General features: G+C 32.0%; 1 long non-coding RNA gene across 1 annotated transcript; it reads left to right on the top strand.

Moving 5' to 3' along the window:
- Positions 1 to 1674: 1674 nt before the first annotated feature.
- LOC143236038 (uncharacterized) lies at positions 1675 to 19183 on the top strand. Its single transcript, XR_013019431.1, has 3 exons — positions 1675 to 1712; positions 15149 to 15287; positions 19059 to 19183. It is a non-coding gene; the product is annotated as an uncharacterized LOC143236038 (long non-coding RNA).
- Positions 19184 to 19691: the final 508 nt, after the last annotated feature.

Genomic DNA, 19691 nt, shown 5'->3' with positions numbered 1-19691 from the left:
ACTACACATATCAAAGTATTAAAACCTAAACTTTTCATCAGTGAAGTATATGGTCCTGAATATGTTTGACATTGAACAGCAACCTATAATTTTTACAAATTTAACCTTTAAACGGCAGCCATCATCAAGTGATGCTGCTACCTACAACATTCCCGCTGTTTAAGGGTTAAATAGAATATATTGAAACTATAAGACACTCTTGATAATCATTTGAGAATAAAACTATATCTGTTGTCTAATTTACATCAAACGTTACATCCTTCAAGTCTATAACACGTTACCCTGTGATTACTGTATGACAGCATCTTTTAAAAGTTATATGGGACTTGTGGGTTGAAAGCGTTCAAATATAAAATGTTCTTTTTCTGTTTTACAGGTTCAAAAGGATCTGTACAAGGTGAGTCCTGGTTTCCTCTGAAGCTAATGATTTTTCCTAGTTACTGAGTCACAATAAAAGGTCATTTTTAGGACCATCGAATCCTTTAAAAAAGGATGCTACGATGCAACATTTAATTATATCTGTGGTTGATTTAGTTTTTGAGTTACATTAATGAGTTGTGAGTCGAGATAAATTCAACAGTTTTTAACATAAAAAGAAATACAGTATTTATTCTAATATACCAAATTAGGCAGATGTGTAAGCTATCTAATTCCTATAAACATTTAACTTTCGTTAAAGGTAAAGGCATAGGAGCTGCAAAATAATCTATTAATAAAAGTTATGATGAAACTGTCAAGATATTTACTAAAATTAAGAAAGATGGCATTCTTAATTATAAACACAATTTGAAAATTATGCCCTTAGATATCAGCCATAATCTTCTATAGTTCATCTAATATTTGTAAAGAAGTTTCATTACGACCTATTTTTTTCGACACTGGAGCTTTCAGCCATACTTTACTGGGCTTTAGTTGAATTTTTAAAATGTTCACCATCATTGAATGCATATACATGTACACAAACATCAATATGTGTGTATGTGTCTGTTTCTTATACGTTTCCACGTTTCTTGCTCAGTTAACACCAAGCTTAACACAGTGATATAGCTCTATTTGTTATTTCTTCATACCATAACTAGACAACCAGACCCACCTCTTGCAGTTATATCTTTCACAAATGCTAATAGTTATCTTTAGTGTTTTGCACTATATTATTTATACCCAATAGAAAACTAAAGTTTCAATCTATCAAGCGATCTGGTTTGTTGTTTTCTTTATGTAGCTTTGTCTATTTTATCATTTGGTTTCAAATTTCTTCTGATGGAAATTACTAATCACATTGAAGAGCTTAGCTTAATTTCTTTAAGGGTATTATCATATAGTTAAAAAGCCACAAAATCATCATATTTATTGGACAGTGTTTTCTGTGTGCTATTATTCTGTGTTCTTAGTTGTATTATTTAATTACATAAAAACATTATTGATTTATCAATACCTTTAGTAGACTTTCAGCCGTGGGGGGGGGCGTTATAATGTGACGGTCAATCCCACTATTCGTTGGTAAAAGAGTAGTCCAAGAGTTGGCGGTGGGTGGTGATGACTAGTTGCCTTCCCTCTAGTCTTACACTGCTAAATTAGGGACGGCTAGCACAGATAGCCCTTAAGTATCTTTGTGCGAAATTCAAAAACAAACAAACAAACAAAACCTTTAGTACATTAAAAAGTAAGCTTTAGAGTCATGACAGTTGACAGCAAAAAAAGAGAAGACCCAGGTAAATATTACATACTTTGTGTTTCATGTGTATGTTTTATTTATTATATCAGTGAGTAAAATGTAAAAAAATAGTAACTTATGAGATAAGGTAAAGTAATTATTCTCAATATGATATGCTTCTGAGTTATATACGTTTTGGGTTTTAGTTTCGGAGCTGCTGTAAAAACAGTCTTGTGAGGGATGTCAACATATTTAACATGATTATTATTTTTAGTTTCATGTCCAATAAGATTATGTTTGCTTTGGCAACGTTTTAATTGGCACATGGGTGTTGGTTTCGGAACTCTCCCAATAATAAATTTGTTTCGGTTTTCAGCATTTTCAGTAGCAATAAAAACGTGTCTCTGGTAATGTTCTGTTTACTGCCAAGTCTTACGGTGATAATTTTATCATCGCTGTTGACAAGTCTAGTAGACGGAGGCCTGATGCCATTTGACACCTCCCTCTGGATACATTCATCAACGCCTTTTATTTCTTTTGAAGCTGATGTTTCTGTCTGAAGATGTAAATAATAATTATCTATAGTGGGGCAATACTCATCAATCGAGAAAATTTTGTTGGTTTAATAACAATAATCGGTTAATAAACATTTTTAAAATATATAATTTATTCTTTATGTAGCAATCATTTTACTGTAATACTCGTAAAACCAAATAACTATTTATATGCAAATTATGAAATTGGTTTCAGATATCTGATAAATGTTTTTTTTTTTTCAAAACTATGAAATATATCTCAAGCATTCTCCCAACTAGTAAGGAAGTCAATATACAACAGACAAAAGCTTTAAATTCTGTTTTACATTTATATTTTATACGTTCAGAGAGGATAACTGGTTTGTTTACATTATTGCTAAAACAAAGTTGTTGCTTTAAACTAAGCACAAAGCTACTTAATAGGCTATCTGTGCTCTACCCATCACGGGTATCGAAACCCGATTTTTAGCGTTGTAAACCCGCAGACATACCGCTGAGATACTGGGGGACTACTAAACCAACATGAAACTACTATTATAAAGAAACGTAAATTGTTATATAAATTAAGCATGAAAACTTATGAAATCTGAACTGCGAATGAATGGTTATTTATTTTACATTATAATGAGATTGAATATTCATACTGTCTTATCATAGTTGGAGTAAAACACGGAGTTTACAGTACTTTAAAATATTCAGTAACCTTAGTAAAGTCCTAAATAAGACAACTGGATATCTCATTAAATGTCTATCAGACCAATGAAAGTTGGCTGACTATATAAAAAAAAACTTTTAAAATGTCTGTATCATTAACAAGATATGGTGGAATCACTTGTAACAAAATGGCACAAATACGCTGGTACTGGACTGAACAGAGTAAAATCCACATTTTAAGTAAGTTACCGTTATCTAACGATTCGTTGCAATTATAGGATAACTGTTTAAAAACAGAATCAGATGTTCATAGCTACATCTAACATCATTTCAGTGTACATACGGTTAAAACACTCAATAAGCTTGTAAATATTAACAAAAAAGATACACTCTAGTTACAGTAAGACACAAAATAATTTGCTTTAATATCAGAAGTGGAAATATGTATGTAAATGAAAAATCTCGAATGGACTCTCTGACCTTTATGTTTTCCAGATGTCATTAAGGCTATACATAATAGCAATGGAAGTACCTTTTACACTATCATATATTGTTACGTTTGGTTCTAGCTTCAGCTGAATGGATGATAATTGTTTTCCCACATGTAATAATATTAAAGAAGAGGTGATTGACCAGTTTAACTAGGGTACAGACTTGTCAGACTTCAAAAGTATCGAACATGTATCGGTCTCTTTGGAAGAAGAATCACATGTATTCAAATGATTACTGAATGCATCTTTTTCAGTAGTTGTGGATGTCCCAGGGCCTTAACAACACTGATTTTAAACATGCAACATCGATATGATATTGATCACACAGTTTGACATTACATTAAAGTGAAATGTTTTTAACTCTAAAAATGTTAATTTCCTTTTACCAAATATTAATCGTAAACGTAAGATGAATGAGCAGTTAATTAAATTTTGGACCAAATACAGATAAATAATCCGATGTCAGATATTCACAGAAATTAAATATGAGAATGATAGTAATTATTTTATAACAGTAAATTTGCATTAGCATTAATAAGGTACTATTAATTCCATTATATTTTAATTGCTCCGTGCAGTATACACACATATAGATATATGTAGGTATAAATAAACCTATATGAAGTGAAAGTTTAATATTATTTGTTATTAATGAATATATACTTACGCTGTATAGTACTGAGTACTTTAAAGAACAAGAACTTTAAACGTATACGAACCGTTGACCGTGAATCAAATTTTAATGTCTCTTTAGGTTTGTTATTATTCGCGATTATCGTAACACGTTTCCTTGATTTATCTTCAAAAGAACCTGAAGCAGACTTGGGTACATTTTCGGCTCTTTTTGTATTTTTTTCTTCTCGGTAATCTTCATTTATCGTCTGCAAAGTGGTTGGTTCTGTCTCTGTTTGCTTTAACAGCATGTTAGTTTCTCTTTTATTAATCTGATCTATCATGGTCTTCTCACATTCAATGGTCATTGAACTAGCTTCCAAGATATTTAATTTACTAGAGGTATTCTTTTCAGCACCAAGCGCTTGGTCTTCTGGCTTTGTAACGGCAAAAACTCCACAAGACCACAGGACGCAGTTTTTCAAGACTTTCCATCTTCTCAGGGGCCTTTTCATTTCCGTTGCAGAAACAACAAAGAAAACAATCATAAAAATAATAATAAATAAATAAATCACATATTTCAAGAACACTAAAATATACATTATTTATTTATTATTTAATAAGCTAGGGATAATGGGTTATTCCCTTATTTGTAATCTTAATATAGCTAAAGATATTAATATAAAAGCACTCTTGTGCTTAAGCAACAAATAATTGCATCGATTCTGTAAGCAAGTGTGTTCAGTCATGCTGTTTCGAACAATCAAACATAGAACCGCACATGAAAGCAGATGTATTAACATAATACCTGATATGAAGGTAGAGGTCTAAAATTAATACTTCGCCTGAAATCAGATGTATGAACATACTATCTCGTATAAAGACAAATACATGAAATAGTACGTTACATGAAGGAAGGTGTTTCTAACAGCAGTTTGCGTATATAAACATTTAAGAAAGAACTTAAATAATAATCTTATACAACAAAATGATAAATAAAAACGCGATTTTTTCTTTCAGTTTTCTATATAAACACAATACTAATAACGATTAACTCTAAACAGTTGTCCTTTTGTTGTTTTCTTCATAAGCAAACACATCTACAAAAATACTTGAAAAGATGATCAAGTTTGGTAAGTAGTATTGACTGTAACTGAAAACTTACCTTGGCCTTATTTGTAAGGTTAATTAAACATGTTCAGCTTTACTAGGTTCATATTGATGTTTTCACAAATTAACTACCAAAGGGGCACTAAACACACTTGACATTTTCATATGTGGGAGCGCTATAACAGAACACCCAACCTTTTTAATAGCTATTCACTTACTGTATTAAGTTCTATAATTAGCTTCTTCACTTATTATGGTACATAATTCTTTTTGCTATCGAATCGTATCCACTGAATGGTAGTCATTTCAACACTATTATTAACAGTAATTTTTACAATTTTTTTATTCACTGTGAATTTCCAACATAAAGAACTATCATTTCGACTATAAACATTGAACGTTGCACGTCACTGCTCACGAAGTTTTTCGCTTATTTGGTAACAATTCTTTCTAATAGTTTTATTCAGAACTTATGAGACAGTGCTAAAGTTTTGATAATCCAATATAATTATAATATTATATTAAAACATTTGTTTTGTATTTGGACAAATTACTTTCTTTTATTTCAACAACGAGATTATGTATGCAATATAAGCATATTAAGCATAGATTTAAGTTACGTTTTGTGACACTGCTTTAGTTAAATATCTTTAGGTATTTTTAGTAATGATGTGAAGCACACAGATTGAGACACCGTTACATTTGTTTGTTTTTCTATTGCGAGGACAGCTAAACGAGGGATTTCAGCGCTAGCCGTTCCTAATTTTGAAATGATATACTAGAGAGAAGACAGTTATTCAATACTATCTGTCGTAAATGTTTGAGCCCATTTTTAAAAACGAGTAGTGGGATTTCCCAATAAATGCAAAGTTTTTGATGCACTAAAAACCATGAAAGTTATAAAGAAGGTTTATTGTAACAATCTGTTTGAGCAAAAATAAACCTTTTTAAAATTTTAAGGAAACAATAAAAGAAAACTTTAAAACCATTTTGTTCCATTACTGCTACAAAGATCTTTATTATCAGCTCCTTTTCATCAGTAATTTCGTCTTCTGGACAAGTTACATAGGCATCAGCAGCAAAAGATGTCATGTAAGTCCCTCCTAGGCACGGCAGGCAGTAAGTTTGGAATCCATTGTCACAGTGACCAGGAAGATATGTAACTAAAAGCGTTGTAAGGCATTTTTTAAATCTGTGTTAATTTTATAGTTCTAACAATGTATTTAGTATCAGAAAACGTATTTATTGAACTGAAACCACATGTTTTTAAAAGTGTTTCATCTATTTCTGTTTAATGTAAACAGTTAAAGTTATTAAGTGTCATATATACTTACAACACCTATCAGCATCTCTTCGGTATCCTCTAGTGCAGTTGAGATTCTCGGCTGAAACATACACTGGGAAAAACAATAGATCGTTAATCTTTTTCAGCACGTTTAATGTCACCGCTGGAATACAAGGTTTTTCACGATGAACACGACGCACTAGCTATATTACTAACTATGATTCATTCTGTAAAATAACAACATAAATGTTACTTTTCGTGAGAAAAATAAAACATGTGCTTCAAAACTGTTTCTTAACAGCAGACTTTTGTTTCTGTACGTACTTCCTGATTGAGTTAACTAATGAAACTAATCACACAAACTTGGAAATTTATGAAATTACACACGATCTATTGCTGTAAATTTAAAGTATTGAATATTCAGAATACGTTCCTAAAAAAAAAAAGGTAGATATGGTATGTATCTTTACAGTTCATAAGATTTTTCTTCAGCATACAGAAGTTGAGTTCATTATATCAAATTAACTTTGGAGCCTCACCACTTCTCTCTACAGGTTTTCCATAATCTATCTAGTGTTTGATCACATAGTTACTACATCAGTCACGTGACTGGTATGTCTATTTGTACAATAACATGCATATCTATCTAATTACTCAGTGGTTCATCTCGTTCCTAGACTGAGATTTTTTTGATTTTTTTTGCCTGGGACACTTCGGAGGTTTTTGTCTCTGACGTTTGTGTTCGTTAGACTGTTGCAGGGCTTTTTCCGAATTGTTCTGGCGAACCAAAATTATTTTTTTGATGCTCTTAAGTACAAGAAATATCTTTGTTTCGAAAAATTTAAATTCTCATTTGAATATACTTTAATGATTTGAGCATATAAAAATTTACATTGGAAAAGCCTGTTACATATTTTTCCCAAAAGCGACAAATTTTCGGTGATATCACACCATCTACGAAATGTTAAGCTATGTGATAAAGTAGTTCTGATAAACTCTACCGTGACTTTATATCAGATTGATTGTCACATTATTTGCCAGGTTGCTTATTCAGAACTGTTTTGGTATGGCTTACCCATCCCTATACACTGTAGAGTATCATTACTATGAACATCAGTGGCAGCCTGTCACTGATACTGTATGTTTACAATACAAGTACCGATAAGATTACTAGTCTTCATCACTGCCCTGAAATAGCTCTTTTCAGGGCTTCTTTAGCATCACCTGATGAAATGTGATGCATCTTCCAAGAGTATATTATAGCTGTCAATATCAATATCTGCAAATAATATGTCGACCCACTTAGCACCTTGGAGTTGGGCAACATCACCCATTACTGGAGTCCTGATTATTACTTTTTCAGCCATAATTTGGATAAACTATATATTTGACCCCTGTAATGAATTATAAAAATGCAAAAAATATGTTTGATAGTTTTTTGTGATATAATAATTGTTCTGTTATAACATTGGCACAGCATTTATGACTTACAAAGAAACATTTATAAAAATTTAAACTACATAGAACATAAAGGTACATTGTGGACAGAGCAAATTTTTTATATTAGTTTTTTGGGATAATAATTGATAAATAATAGTTTTTGAGAATAAAAATTGACATAAGGCCTTGTCATTGAATTGCTGAAAAGTGTTTTTACAGGGTGTCCTTGTCTAAAGATAATGTATTTATATCAAAATACTGAGAATGTTCACCTTAGACATTTTAAATGTCACAGATGGAGCATATTTTGTTGCCATAATATACAAGATACAAAGAAATGTTCTTGCATGAAAAATTTGTAACTTCATGGTCAATTTTTGCTATATTCAAGAAAACTTCAAACTTTATTTGTTATAAATCATCTTTTATCAAACTGTCCATAAGGCAGAATTTAATAATTCAGCCATATCATAATCATCAGATGTAAGTCTTTCTTTAATGAATATGTTTATCTTGAATATTTAAACATTTTCCACATTTGCTCAGTGTCTTCAAACAACTCAGATGTTCAGCTCAGAACTAATAGTTTTTGTCCCATCGTTTCCAAATTAGATTTTTTGCAATTTGTAACCAAAATATCATTTCTAATATTCATACATAAGTTGATAATAAATTAATCATTACACTTTTAAGTGATTATGCAGCAAATATGTCTAAATTATTAAAAGATGGTAAGATAATTTCTGGCTGAAAGTTTTACTTGAGTATTCTTTGCATTAAACTAGCTTTTGGCTACAACGTTCATATCAGTATTTACTTACAAACAACCAGTAGACTCCAAATGAAAGGGCAGTGATGTTGACTGCAAGATAGACTTGAGTAGTCATAAATTAAAAATACATCTACATGTGATAATGGTTTGTTTATTAAATGTTGGAGATAAAATATAACCAGGTTTATGTCACGTAAAGTAAAACAAAAGGTATATTGCAAAACTACTTTTATGATACTAAAAGTCAACCACAGGAAACAAAATAATGTTGATTACTTAAGTATTTGAAAGGAATACAACATGTTTCTTTTCAATGTTGTTGGGTAAAGAAACAAATGAAAGTAAATCACAATCATCTTTTAAAATAAAACTATTTTCATTGTTGACTTTTGACATGTATATTTGTAATATGCCTTTTGAGTACTTTGGGCATCCTTATATGTAGAGTCTAGAGACTATGATATTGAATATTGTCATGAAAAATATTCAGGCATACACTTCTTTTTAAAAATGTTATAACCATACTTTCTTTTTTTCCAGTGTTTTAGTCACATGTAATCATATGGCAAGTTATAAACAACACTATTGTAAACCAAAAGGTGTCTGCTTGTATATACATTTCCCCATGATAAATTGAAGTACTCCTAACATATTGCTGTTTTGCAAAAATTAAAACTGAACAGTAATAAATAGGGCAACTAACTGCAGAGGAATTAAGCAGTGATTGTTATATAAAGATTTCACAGTGTTCCTTAATAACAATTCAGAAATAGGGTGTTTAAAATGGAATACATCAAAACAAATTAAAATCCAATGAACAAACATTAAAATGAATGTAGCAAAGGGAAAGGTCAAGTAGAAGCTTATAACAAGTTGGCTATTTATTTTATTCCTTTTCTTGCAATTATGCTTATGTTGGTCAAACAAAACAATCTCTTTCAGTTAAAGGAACAAGAACAGGAGCATATCCAGGATGAGAGGGTGGAGTGTTTATTTGTGGTTAAGCACAAATCTCTCCAACAGATTATTGATTTCATGTTCACCACAGGCATTAAAACTAAAATTTTAGTGTTATAAGCCTTCATACTTACTGCTGAGCCACTGGAGTTAAGAAGAGGTCAAATGATCAAGCCAATATTCTGAAAGTTCTTAAAGGTCCTCTGTCTCTCTCTCTCTTCTTTTTTTTTTATAAACACATGATTTTATAAAGTTTTGATTACTTGCATTTAACATATTTCAATCTAGGCTAAAGCTAGATTATTTGTATAGAAGAGAAAGTCCACATTTTGGTTTAAATATTCCATGTACACTACACACACAAGGATACATTCTATTGTGCTAACCAAACTCTTGGAGAAGGCTACTGTCATTCAAATGTATTTGAAAAATTGGCCTTAGCATTACATGTTTTCACACAAAATTAAATTTGAACAAAATTGAAAATCCAAAGAAATATTTAAAATTTATATAAAAAAAATGTGAGGTAATTGAAATTGGTTTGCAATGGAACTTTATTTTAGTTTTTTTTTTCATCTTCTAATCAGCTTTTAATTTTATATTTCATAACTGTTAGAGAATGTTGACCCGACTGGACCATCTTGAACTTGAAGGTACAAGACACTGGAAACATTTTATTACCTCTGTTGAAAATGAACATCTTGGTTGTCAAAAGGAATCGTTTTGTTATGTTTTGTGAATTAATTAGTCATATTTGCATTATTAATCTCATTGGGTTATTACTGACTGATACAATGTCAGTGTAATTGCATTAGTTTTTGACTTTTAATTAATGCACAAAGTTACACAGTATGCATTCTTTTCCAATTGTAGGTATCAAAACATGTTTTTTTATTTTCATTTTATGAGCCATCAACATACCACTGAATTATCAAGGGCTAGTCATTACTTGAACAGTAAACATTTCTGTAGTAAATCAAAGTAACAACTTTGTTCTAAAAGTGGTAAGTTTTGTTTGTTTAAAACTGAGAGTAATTTAAACAATTCACAGATTGAAAGCAGATTTGAAAGATTCAGGATTCGATTTAAATAGTCTTCATACCTTCTTCCTTGACACTCCAGTGAGAAGAAACAGTTTCACCATGGTTACAGGAAGTGGACTATACCCAAAACTTTTTTTGCTGTCATCAGTGGCTTGATAGTGTTGCTGTTGTTGAAAGTGCAATAGACAAGCTTCCAGCAGTTAACTTTTACATATCTGTAACTGAATCTAGGAGAAACAGGTAAGCTGGCCTGTTGAGATAAACTGCTTCATGCTAAGCTTGCTTGTTTCATTTCTGTTGCCAAGCCTTTAGAACACTTAATTGTATATTAAACACAGTTGTACTTTTAATTTTAGCACAAGATACAGAGAAACTTATAATAACAATCTTAAGGAGATTTTATAAACAAAACAGTTTAAAAGATGCAAACAAACACTTATGAATTTGCTTGGTGCAGAGATAGAAAAGAATTGCAATCATTTTGAAGCAAGGAAAATTGACACTGGTTTTGTTGGAGAAACATTGGTGAGGGTACTTCATCCTATCAGTACAGTGTATAGTATTAGTGACCATATAGCTCTAGAATTTTAGGCCACAGTGCAAACAGTTTCTGCTATCAGTGGTCAAACACTTGTTAGGTAAAGCTCTTTTAAACACTGGTTCATAACTTGTTTTGCCTTGATCTTAACTTATAAGGTTTAAAGTGGAATTGCGTGCAACAAAATTTAAGTTTATACTACAATCCTTTAAAGGTGCCAACAGAGTGACTGTTGAAGATTGTGATGAAATCACGCAGTACCTAAAATCCTATTTTGTCTTGCCACTAGGAATGGCACATTACTAAAACGACTTCATACTGATCAACCAGAATACCTAGATCTGTTTCTTCCATAACACAATTAAGAGTAATCCTGTCACAACTGTAATTATAATTCGAGTTGTGATATCTTGCAGGAATTACTGTACATTTGTTAAAATTAAAAGTCATTTGCCATTTATTTTTTTCAACTCATCAAATTCTCCAAATACTTTTATAAGGCAGTAGTACTCTACTCACATCCAGCAACATGGAAAACTGAAGTATCACCAGTTAATTCAATTAATCTGTTAACTTCCTTCATCTTTGTCATTTATAAAAATCCAAAGTGAGTGCCATAACCTTAAGCCTTTAAGTATCCCACTCGTTATATTATTTAAATTTGACTGAACTCCATTTGTAACAACCCTCTGACAGTGAGAAGAATATACTATTTTGATAAGATATTTTACCTTCACTCACAGAATAGCTTTTCTTGACTAGTATTGCTCTCTATCAGCACAAATATTTAACATATGCTATTATCCTTTAATATCCTGCTTCTGCATATTCATATTCAAGTGATCATGGAGCAGCTTTTCACAAATGGAAGCTTGACATAATTCCTATTGTAACCAACATTTTTCAACATGTTCTTAATTGGAAGTAGTGCTGCACATACATGCTATTTTTTGCTCACAGATTTATCTGTATTTTCAGTTATTCTCATTTCTTCATTTTTCTTTACACTTTGTTCAAGTTTTGCATTTTGGTATTTTACCAGTTTTTCAAAAATGTGTGACTTTTCAGGATTATTTTTGTTTTTATATTATGGATTTCACTCTGTGGCAAGTGGAGTCTGACCTGTATACTTTATTTTTGGAAAACACTCTCCATCCTGTGACAATACTGGTTGTCAGTTACATTGTAGTCTTTCCTACTGTAGACCTGATTTAGAATTTGAGATGCCTCCAAGATTTTGTTGATATACCCTATCAACGTGGTAGCTTTGCTTTTTAATATAGAATTTTAAGGCCGCTTGTTACACTGTTTCCAGTTACTTGGTCCTCTTGAGTTTCCAATGCTCATTTTTTCAAACTTTATTATAGTGGAGCATGAGAGCTCTTACCAGTTCCTGAGTGTTGTATCATGGAGGCCTGTCCTCCTGCAATGAATCACACCATTTATTTGAGAGTAGAGGGGTGGCATTATGCATGTTTTGATGGCATGTGGAACTTCTTAGTACTGACCTGATGTACAGTTTAAGATTGCATCTGCTTTTAATTGTTGCACTGTGCTATATTTTTTCTATATATCTATTTTTTCTGTATCTTGATGTCTTTCCTACTTTGGAACTAATGATCAATTCCAGAAGCCACCAGGTTTTAATTGAAGCATTCCACCATGTCATGTATATATCAGACATCTATAATTGCAGTTTGCCTCTCAGACTGAGATGTTTCTCCTAACTATTGCTGGATCTAGGGTTGGAAATGGTACAGCTAAGTATGTTCTCGTGTGCTGGCTTGTTTCCTTCCTCCTACCGTAGAGTGAATGATGAATGCCAGTAGCCAACAGGTTTTGGATTGGAGATGTACCTCACCTTTGTGGTTCCTTTTCCTACCATTGGCTGGATGTCAGTTCCTGGCAGATCTTGTGTTGTTTGTAGCTGGATACTGCATATTTTCTCACTTGTTTACAACCAGTTATCTTCCTTGTACTGCAGACCAAAAGTGCTACGCTTGTTTCCATCAGGTTTATGCCATCTTGCCTGAGCTTTCCACCTTCATGCAATCTGCTGGGTGCCAGTTTTAAATAAACCTGGTGTAAGTTGGGTTGGATATCATGCAAGTGATGATGGATTCTCATGTGGAAGCTCAACTTCTTTACCAATTTCCATTTCAAGGAGAAAAGGTAGGCATTCCTCTACCTACTGCAAATCTGATATAGCATTCCAGATACTATCTGGTGTTGCTTGAGATTGAACTACCACTATGGTTTGTTGCATCCTAGTCACTCAACATACAGGAGTCCCATTCATTGATTATACATGTTCTGGGATTCTTTCATGTTTCAAACTTTTAAGTTCACAGTAGTGTCATTAAAGAGTGAAGAGTATACCTGAATCAGGTGTGGTGTGATCTCCCACTGAGGTGCATTGTTTTCACTTTTCATTTCATGCCTTCTGGTCTTTTTGAGCACTTTCTTTAGGGGTATCCTGTTTCTTTATTAGACTTTCACCAGTTCAGTGTGGGATTTTAGCTATTTTGTGTCAGGAGGTAAAATATCATATGGGAAGCTAGGATTTCCTACCCTGCCTCCTCACTTCCAATGATATATGGTGTAGGTCTTCTGATCGATCTTGAAGTGATTAATGAGTGCAGATTCAGAGAGCTGCTGCATGATCATGTGCATAAGCAGGAGATACGGGGCTAGTGATATGTCTTGAAAATTTGAGCCAGTAGAGAGCAGTACCAGTCAGGTAAAGCTAGTTTGTGTAAGGAGGTATCTATCAGAAATACATTTTCAGTGTTGGAAAATACTAACATAAATTTTCACTTTAACAAGATAAAATACATTATGAAAATAACTGAAGAGATGAATATCCATGATCCTGTTAGCTTGGTACTATAAAATTTAATCACAACAAACATTTATACATCTTTATTTGTATAGTTGGTGAAATTGTCTTTTCAGAAAATTTGCTTCCAGTATATTAAAATCTTGATCTTACTTGGCTTTATTTATATGTATATTGTAATCTCTTTTACACAACATGGTCTTATGATCTTTCTGAAGACCATGTTGTGAGTGATACTTTTCACATGAATCATTGAGGTTGCTCATAAATGATGCTGATCATGTCACTACAACTTAGTAGACTAATATAGAGAAATTCAATCTTTTAAGAATTTAATATTAGCTCTTGTGCAAATATTATTTTGTGTATTGATATATGTACTCTTCTGTATTTTGTATTTAAATTATTAAAAATTATTGACTTTACAACTAATCTGGAGCTTATTTTCACTTGTTGTGTACTCTTTGTGAGAAACTATCTAGTACATATTTTTTACTGAATTACTTCAGCAGTAGTGTTATCATGCATTGTATTTTGATGACTAGAAACGTAGCAGTTCAAATATACATAACAAGGAACTTGTTACAAGTCATTAGAAAAATAGATAATTTTTTCATTTTGTTTATCTTGACATTACTCAAATTTTTTTATAATTATGTCAAAAGATCCAGTAGTATGTAGTAAACAACCATAATTAGCTGCATATATAATATTATAGAAGTATAGTTTCTTTATAGACTTGCAGAATATGCTAAACTTTATAACTAGGAAGATCGTTTTTCATCGAGACTTTTCAAATTTTACTTATAGTTTATTTTAATCAAGTTCTGAAGCTTCAGAGGTTAGTTTATAGGGTAGGTTGAATTATTTTCTCCACAACTAATTTTCATAGATACTGTTAGGGTGCAAACAGACTGCATAACATTTAAATTACAATTATAGAAGGGTTGAAGTTGTATATTAAACATTTACACTGTACATGGTTGTTGTTGAAACTGGTTAGTAGATGATGTTCTATATTTAATTATATTGACTTAATACATACTTCAGTTCATTACATTTTAATTCAGATTGTTGCAGCATGAAGTGCAATGTTGTGTACTTGCAGTATTTCTATATTACCATTAACTTGTTTATGCTAGTTATAAGACAAAAATTACATCCCTCTTATGCTGATCAAATCAGAAATTTGTTAAAGATGCAATGTGTTTATGCAGTTTTAACAGTTCTTACAGTTGCCAACTTTATGCTGGAACATTTGGTATAGAAGGACTCCATGATATGCACTGGAGACTGCTGCTGCCCTCACTTAGATACAGGTTGAAGATTGTTAGCCTGAGGATTGAAAAGGAACATGTAAGTGATCTGGGAATGAGGGATTTTGTAACAATTATCAGGGAATATGCAAATTTATTGTTCATATTTTATGTTAAAAGAAGAAGGCTTTGAGTTGTAATAGCAATATAAAAATGTAAATATTTATAAATAAGGACTTGAAACTAATTTTATTGTTATTAATTTTTATAATTTTTGTTTTCTAAGAATTACATTAAGAAAAGTTGCAATCTATGATCTGTGCTAATGTGAACTTACCTAAGAGTTTTAAGTTTGGCTGGAAAACTCAGAATTAAATTAACTGAGACTCCAGGGTTGATAGTGTCAGAGGGCACAGAATAGTTTTCCTTTCCTTATTTGGTGACTACTTACAGAAACCTCTGTTCTACAGTCACCATCAAAGTCAATTCCTGTACCTATGTTTCTAAGTTTAGATTCCTATACTCTCAAATCCTTAGGGCAAATGTCACATGTTTTTGTCCAGAACAGATTAGAGGGATTTGCTGTCCCTCTCAAGTCAGACAAGAAATTCTGGAGACATCTTGATTGAAACATTTATGCCACACCTTAGCAAACTCCTTGTGAAGTCAAAATTCCTATTGAAGTTATCCCCCATGCTATTTTGAACTCTTCATGAAGAGTTATTGTTGAGAGAGCTATTAAAAAACATTTTAGAGTTGGAGATACTCACTGGTTTTTCTAGCAAAGGAATTTCTGCTTTATGACACATCTCCACTTTTGAGGACAGAATTATGTAACTGACCAGTGTTCTAATTTTGATATTTACATCACCACATCATCATGCTTCTATCATGAGAGGATATTTCTACTACTAAAAAAATATAGTCATATGTTCCTGACCTTCTGAGACGTTTCCAGTGTCAAAGGTGTGAACATACAAAGTTATAATTTTGTCATAATTCTTTGTAGTGTGCCTGTTGCGGTTGCAAAGACCTTGATACATACAGTTGTCAACTTGACCCTCATTGCATCATGGTGTTTCTTATCCCTCTTTTCCATTCTTGCCTTATGTAGGTGAAAGAGGTACAACATTTTTGTATTGTAAACAACATTACTTAACCAGATGCAGAACAATTATTCATTCACACTCTTTGTCACTTGAATCTGCTTCTACTGACAGAGATATGCATAAATAACTCCAGGTTACAAGGAGGTCAAGAGACCTCCTACTACAAAAAAGCAATGTGGTTGCAAGTAGAAGAGTTCACCCAATACTCCTCCATCTAATTAAAAAATGGATAATTTCATACAGTGAAACTGTATTATTATTTCAAGGTTTGTGTTCTAATTTGGATGAAATTAAAGCTTTGAGTGATTCCTGTCACCCTAAGTCTCTTTCTTTACAGGAAGCATTTCTAAAACCTGCTGATACTGTCACCTTTTGGCAGTTTTCTTTGTGTCGAAATAACAGGTTGTGTGATGGATAAGTGGGTAGAGGGATGGCATTGCTGGTTGACCAGCAAGAACCCACCTTGTATGTGCCACTCAGTATGCACTTGGAGGCTGTAGCTATCAATATCTTCTTGTGTTGTACCATCACTGGTTGTTTTCTCTACTTATATCATGGAGGAAATTTTGATGTTGTTATAGAACTGTGGCTACCTTTCTTTTTTGTCTTGGGAGACTTGACACAGTCTTCTTTGGGGTAGTGCTGATATTGATGGTAGGAGTTGTTCCATTTAGCATAAACTCTTAGATCATAACTTGTCTCTTAATCAGTGGTGGTTCTTTTATCTGTTTTCATGCATCTAGTCAGTCTTTTACTGCTAATGATCTATCTCTCTGTTCCCTTTCATTTTTCTGTTTCTCTTTTTTTCTTGGAAGGTTTACAGTGACACTGGACAGTGATAATATTCCTGTCATTTTGAGAGAGACTGGGTGTGGTCAGTGTCATCCAACCTGAGTGCCACTATGTAAAATGGCCCATAACTGGTCCTGCTGTTTTTAATCTTCCAGCTATTAATGATTAGGTGGAGACAACAGGTAATTGTATCATTTTAGCAGCTGTTTGTTATACACTCAGAACCTCAACTTCTTTTCCATGGTGGTTTCCTGCCTGCTAGCAGACATTAAAGACTCTGAAACAGGCCTGAAATATCTTTTGTGGGTATTCCACTCTTTCTAATTGCATTGGTGTTTAGTGGGTCCATGCTCATGCTTTGCAGGTCCAAAGTCAAAGCCAAAAGGAATCTTGGACTGAGGGCTGTATCTTGAGTGTCATGCTTTTCAATGTGAAAATCAGTGCTATTACAATCAGTTGTGGCTGTTATTAGATGACGGTGCTGTCGGCTTGTCCCTCTGAGGCTAATTACTATCCTGATCTGTGACTTTTCTTTGTGCCATTTGAAGAAGGTGGATACTCTTTATTAGAAGTAACACCCTTTCTTTGCTGAGCATTTTCTGAAGCATTTTTCTGCTCCTGTTTGTACAGATGGTTTGAACTGTAGTTACTCTGTGGGCTATCTTATACTTTGTTGTGGCCCTGTGGTTGTTCATAAAATTTAGTGTGTTTTTTTCTCCTTATTTTCTAGCACATATACTTTGAATTTTGTTAAGGAATGCTTTAAACTTGATATTAATGGTTCCGTTTTTCATTCAGCATTTGTTTTTAATAATTAAAATATAAACAGAAATGTTTAATGAACATGTATAAGACTACTATGTCCAATTTGTATAATTGTACTGAATTTTATGTCTGAAAGAGGAATACACCTTAAAACTTTATTGAAAGAAATCTGAAAGTCATTTCTTGACCACTGATCATTCATTGCCTTAAACCTTATTACTATTTGTATATTTAATGTAGCATTTGTATTAGTTGTAAAACTGTTTTTAGTTCTCTGTTTATTTTGGAAGTTCTACAGTTTACTTAATTGGATGCTTAGTATACACATGTGTTTACATGTATATTTTCTCAAACTTTTATTGAACAAAGATCAATAGTTGTTTCATTGTGGTTCATTATGTAATAGATGATGCTTTATTGCATTAACTACCTGATTCACAGATAAAATAAAATCAGTGTGTTAATGATTTATTCCTGAATTACTATGTGTTTTATTAGTTGTCAGCATTTATAAAGGCTTTTATTCATTCCACCAATGTACAGTTCCATTTTAAATAACAGTGACACTAAATAATTACACTTTATTATACTACAAACTGTTAAATTACTGTCATACATTAGATAGGTCAGTAGGTTCAGTGTTTAGTAACTCAAATGGTATAAGGGTGTCAGAGAACACATGTATTGAATTTAATAGTTATAATGACATCAGTTGCTGGAACAGCTGGTTGTAAAAGACAGAAGTTATTTTCTGTTAATATTGTTATTCAGTATCTTCACTTAACTGTCTTTGTATTTCTTGTAAAAAACAACAAACAAACAAAAAACATGACCTGAATTACCAAAAAGGTATATCAAAATTTAGTGAGACTATTAACTGTACAGACTAAGTGATATTTTGTTCTACTTAAGAGAACACTTCATTAGTTTTTGGAATTCTTTATCTGAAATAAGCTTGGGAAGTATGCTTAAATTTGTATGTAGTACATATCCAAAATATATATTCATGAGAGATTAGTAAAGTTTGGTCTTATTAAAGAAAGTAAATATTATATATTTATTTTATGTATGTGTTTTTGTAAGCTTTCTATCCATCAAACTGCAAACAAGAATGGAAATTTTATGAAGCTAAATTACAATTTTGAATCTTTTTCTTTTGATAATGTCTAATATGAACTGTTTGTTTTTTTCTGTAATGTGAGCAGATTTGATGCTACCTATTTGAGTTCAAAAGGTATGAAACCAAACCTGATATAGATCCCTTACAAGGTTTAACAGAGGCTGAGGAAACAGTAGAAGAACAATGTGAGGAAACAAGATGTATGTAGAACTGTAGAAAGATGTTTAGGATGATGAAATGTAGGTTGTGTTGATGTGTGTTTTACTTGTAATAACTTATTTTTTTTATTTATTCTAATTGAATTTTTATTATCAATAACTTTATATTGACATTATTGTAGTCTTCCAATGGTAAGTTTCTTGAAATTTATAACGTAATGTTCTCTACAGTAGTTATTTTATAAATTGTAAATGGATATTTTAATTAGCACTTGAAAGAAACATACATTGCAAATAAAATAAAACACCTTCAAACAAATATTTATCTTATCATGAAATGGAAAGAAGAGGTCTCACCCTGTGTTCAAAACATCAAATAATTGGAAAAACATTACACTAGTAAACAAAATCATCATTCATTAATGTTCAGATTTTTTAAACGTAAAGAACAAAAACATTTAAGTTATGTAGCTAACAATGGTTTTCAAATAATATTAACACCTTTTGTGTTTAATGAAAGGAGAGTTTAAAAAGAATATATATATATCATTGTAAAAGAA

This window comes from Tachypleus tridentatus, chromosome 2, assembly GCF_004210375.1.
Source record: "Tachypleus tridentatus isolate NWPU-2018 chromosome 2, ASM421037v1, whole genome shotgun sequence".
NCBI classification, from domain to species: Eukaryota; Metazoa; Arthropoda; class Merostomata; order Xiphosura; family Limulidae; genus Tachypleus; species Tachypleus tridentatus.
Note: the sequence above shows the minus strand (reverse complement) of the source record. Positions and strands in the feature narration are given on the sequence as shown.